The sequence below is a fragment of the Triticum dicoccoides genome, chromosome 5A (genome assembly GCF_002162155.2).
Source record: "Triticum dicoccoides isolate Atlit2015 ecotype Zavitan chromosome 5A, WEW_v2.0, whole genome shotgun sequence".
Lineage (NCBI taxonomy): Eukaryota > Viridiplantae > Streptophyta > Magnoliopsida > Poales > Poaceae > Triticum > Triticum dicoccoides.
In genome coordinates, this window is record NC_041388.1 from 262,334,844 (window position 1) to 262,339,810 (window position 4,967).

At 44.0% G+C, this 4,967-nt stretch overlaps 1 protein-coding gene across 2 annotated transcripts in view; it reads right to left on the reverse strand.

The window, feature by feature from the left end:
* Positions 1-3,699, reverse strand: part of LOC119300905 — a 6,466-nt gene extending 2,767 nt beyond the window's left edge. The window contains exon 1 of one of the 2 annotated variants that reach the window (XR_005146812.1): positions 3,375-3,699. The gene's annotated coding sequence lies outside the window, so the exon portion shown is untranslated. The remainder of the gene's footprint in view (positions 1-3,374) is intronic. The other variant, XM_037577807.1, reaches the window with a different exon arrangement.
* Between the last annotated feature and the right edge of the window lie 1,268 nt (positions 3,700-4,967).

Sequence of the window (4,967 nt, forward strand, 5' to 3'; positions counted from 1 at the left end):
GCTGCCTCCATTCCCGACTGCCGCCGACCTTCTCCCACACCGCCCTCCACCAACGCAACTCCGTCTCACGTCCCTCCTTCGCCTCCCAGCACCGCCTTGTCGTTCCGCCAACGTGCACGGCCCCGCAGCTAACCTAAACGCGACAGTTCCCGGGGCGACAGCTCCATGGACGCCAGTGCAGCATCCCACGCCTCCGCCAGGCTCCTCCGTCGCCTCGGGTGACACTGCATCTTTGGCCAGCGCGGACCTCGAACATCCCGGCATCTCCAGCTTGGTCGTGTATATTGATCATTAGAACATGGTCGTGGGTGTGTACGATTTTGGTATGGAGAAATCGATTTTGTTTGGGGGATCTAGGAGCAGAGTCTGTTTGTACAATTAGGACCTGCCGCCTGCTTTCTAGGATTAGGTAGCTTCGTTCAGATCTTTGATCCTGTTTTCAGGGACAAGAAATTCACAATTTGCAACGAATGCTCTGGAAGAAGCATTTTCTACTTTGAGTACCCGTCATCACATTGTCTTGTACACATGAGAATTAGTGAGAGGAAGGTTCCTTGAATGTAATTTGTCTCAACGCAATTAGTAGGCAAGCAGCTCCTGCTACATGAGTTCCATACTCCAGTCTAAATATGCTCTTAGTAAAAGGTAGGCACCCAGATCAACTTTTGATTTGTATTTTTGTATCCCCGGTTCCACACTCTGTGATTTTTATTACGTTTCAGAAATTAGGCATGCCAGTCAAGGTTTCCTTATTTGTAGGCTTTTTGTGTGTTATTTTTCCAAAAACATGCTTAACAACTGTCACCTCAGTGTTATTGATTAGGAAGCATTTTTGTGATCCTCTAATTGTTACCTACTGCCATTTGTGCCAGAATTCATATGCTAGCCTACACAAATAGAAATGGATGAGCATCCACATTGCTCTGCATATGCATGCTTTTGCAGGGAGGCAGAAGGTATTTTTGTTCTGCTATGTTTGAACGTGGGATTCTGAAAACTAATCATTTCATTGTATTTACATTGTTGACATGCAATAGGTGTTTTACTACATTCCGAAAATGTAATTGCATGACACATAATTTTAGTCATCTGCAAAATGTTTGGGAAATATTACAGTAGGAGTGCTACTGGAATATTTCTATATATACATGGACTGCATATGTGAAGATGAATTTCCATTCCCCCGTTTCCTACCTCTATGGATGCTTAGAATGCTTAGGCAGACAGCATGTCGGGCAGGATTGTAATGCCCAGTTTCAAAAAAAAATCATAGCCCTTTCATTGTGATTGTTAAGAATGTAAGCAAAAGAAATAATGCATGTGTTCATTCTATGCACTTGGTAATTAGCTGCTATTTTCAAATTGTTTCTGTGTCTATTTTTTGTGAAGTAGAAGGGGAGCCTTGGTGGAGTGGTACAGCTGCTGCCTTGTGACCATGAGGTCATGGGTTCAAGTCCTGGAAACAGCCTCAGAAATGTAGGGAAAGGCTGCATACAATACACCCAAAATGGTCGGACCCTTCCCCGGACCCTGCGCAAGCGGGAGCTACATGCACCGGGCTGCCCTTTTTTTCTATTTTTGTGAAGTAATCTTGAGCATTGGAAGATTTAAGGTCTTATGCGGGTCTATGCTGTGGATTTGACATCGTTAATTATTTGTGTACAAAAAATAAAACTTCCAGTCTAACTTAGGCTAAGCATTATGAGTGACATGCTGTTTTCATCCTTCTGTTGTCAAGAATTGATGTGGGTATGCTTTACTTTTCTCTCTGCAGCCAACTTGCTGCAGTTAGTGAAGAACAAGAGAGATTAAGGAAGGACTATGCTGTACGGCTATGTTGACAAGATAAAAAATCATGGATGGAGTATTGGAGATGTGTAGAAACTTTAGGAGAGGAGGGCAGCCAGCCACGTAAGTGCGTACATTACTTTTGTATTTTTTTAATGGGCTGATGCGCATGCATTATTTGTGCTTCACTCAAATGAGCTAATTAATTCACTAAATTTTCCGTGTGATTTGCAGCTCCTTGTCTAGAATCAACAGAATCCAGTACAAACTTCAATTAACTGGAATTAATGTGTTGATCTGGTGCCCGAGGAATGCACATACTGACCTCAGGCTGGAGAGTGTTCATGTAGACAAAAATATTATGTCATCCTACGCTGTACTTTTCTGGAACATGCATATGAAAGGAATCTCTAAATACTACTGTAATGCAGATATTCCTCTCTACCGCCTTCTCTAGTTGTAACTTCTGGTAAATGCTTTCTAAACAGGTTAGGCGAATTTCTCTGCAACGAGCAGCTCGACAGAAGTTCCGGCCAGGCTTTATGATTACTTGCTTCTTTGTCTTTTGCTGCATCTGCACTGGTTGACACTCATGGCATCGACCCATTTGACTGAGAGGAGCTGCTGCAATGTATCGTCGGAGCCATCGTATAGGCCATAGTCATCATTGTAATTCTGAATGCATAGGTCCTTATGTTTGTAGACAGAGGTGGAAACATGAGACAATAACATTCATCTTCTGAACTTTTTACCCAATCAAATCATGTAATTGCATTTTTTTATTGTATCATCAATAGTTTCCTGCCTTAAAGGATGGTCACAGTCTCCGAACAAGTTTTAGGGATTGATCATGTCACAATTGTTGTTGTGTGGTTCACCCAGTAATTCGATGTTAATATGTACTCCCTCCGTTCCATATTACTCATTGCTGATTTAGTACAACTTTGTACTAAATCAGCGACAAGTAATATGGAACGGAGGGAGTACGTAATTGTGCATGCCTAATTAGACTTTATCCATGACTGCAGGAATTGGGCCTCTGTTGGTGCTGGCTAATTACACATGGCCGAACCAGCCAAATCTGCAGATACAAGGCATGGCCAAACCAGGCAAGACAACCCAGCCGCAGCCCCGTAGGGGCAGCTCACCAAGGCACGCATCTGGGACTAGTAATGACAGGACCAGACGCAACAAATTTAAGAGCATATATGTACTATACTACATCGGTATTCCATTCTGCTGCAAAAGGTGGAGAGGAACAGGTGTTCTAGCTGCCCAATTTCAAACACGAGCTGGGAGATTAAATAGGAAGAAAAAAAATCCCTACTCCCTCCCATCCAAATTAGTTGACGCTCACAAAATTGTGCTAAAGGAGCGTCAGTTAATCTGGATCGGAGGGAGTAGCAGAATACACACCAGACTGCATTGTCTCTATCTACAGCACTAGTATTGCTCAACAAACACGGAGCAATCCAGAAGTAAACAGTTATCTGACACCATTTGGCCGTGAGTTGCGCCGCATAGATGATTGTAACGATGGAAAATATGTATTCAACAGAGATCACAGGGATGGGTGCTGTACTTACCCGTTTCGGGGGTGGGTATGCGGCGGCGGTGGTGCGGAGATCGGAGACCTTCCTGAGCCGGCGGTGGCGTGGATGATCTGCGCCCGTGTCCATCGGATCCGAGGCGCGATGGCGGCCGAATGGACGGTGGCGGTGGATTCGCAGGGAGGCTGTGGAGGTACGGGGCTGGTTTAGGATGGTGGATTTGGACTGGGGACTCGGAGAGCAAAAACCCCACCCGACGCGGCCGAGCGCCGACTACATCAGTTTCTTTGTTCCATTTCCGCCTGCGCCTAGGGCACGTGCCCGGGCTTCACGACGGCGCGTATGACGACACGAGAGATTTTTTTTTTAGACGATCGGCACGAGAGCTTAACGAAGGGAGCTCCTATTCAGCGTGCTGGGCCCATGCGCGGCCGGAAGCGGGAAGCCCCTTGTTTTTCTTTTTTTTTTCTGTTTTAAGTTTGTTCATATTTACTGTAGAAACAATCAAGGTGTCTCAAAAAAAAACAATCAAGGATTTCAAAAATGTTGGGCATTGTGAAGAAATCATCGTGAATTAAAAAAAGTGCAAGATTTGAAAACAAATATCATGAAATGATAAATACTCACAGATTCAAAAAATATTCGTGTACATTACCCTCATCAAGGAACATGTACGATAATATTGTGACACGTGTTCGAACAAGTGATGTCGACATTGGTGACTTCCCGGTCAAGATAGGACTGCATCAGGGGTTAGCTTTGAGCCCTTACCTTTTTGCCTTGGTGATGGATGAGGTCACGAGGGGTATACAAGGAGATATCTCATGGTGTATGCTCTTTGCGGATGATATAGTGCTAGTTGGCGATAGTCGGACGGGGGTAAAAAGGAAGTTAGATTTATGAAGATAAACATTGATATTGAAAGTGTTTAGACTTATAGTAAAACTAAAACTGAGTACATGATGTGTGGTTTCAGTACTACTAGGTGTGAGGAGGAGGAGGTTAGCCTTGATGGCAGGTGGTGCCTCAAAAGGACACCCTTCGATTTTTGGGGTCGATGCTGCGGGAGGATAGGGGTATTGATGAAGATGTGAATTATCGAATCAAAGCCGGATGGATGAAGTGGTGCCAAGCTTCTGGCAATCTCTGTGATAAGAGGGTGCCACAAAAGCTAAAAGGCATATTCTACAGGACAACGGTTCGACCCACAATGTTGTATGGCGATGAGTGTTATCTGACTAAAAGGCGACATGTTCAACAGTTAGGTGTAGCGGAGATGCATTTGTTGAGATGGATGTGTGGCCACATGAGGAAGGATCGAGTCCGGAATGATGGTATACGAGATAGAGTTGGGTAGCACCAATTGAAGATAAGCTTGTCTAACATCGTCTGAGATGGTTTGGGCATATTCAACGCACGCCTCCAGAAGCTCCAGTGCATAACGGATAGCTAAAGCGTGCAGACAATGTCAAGAATGAAGGAAATATGCCCTAGAGGCAATAATAAAGTTGTTATTTTATATTTCCTTATATCATGATAATGTTTATTATTCATGCTAGAATTGTATTAACCGAAAACTTGATACATGTGTGAATACATAGACAAAATACTGTGTCCCTAGTAAGCCTC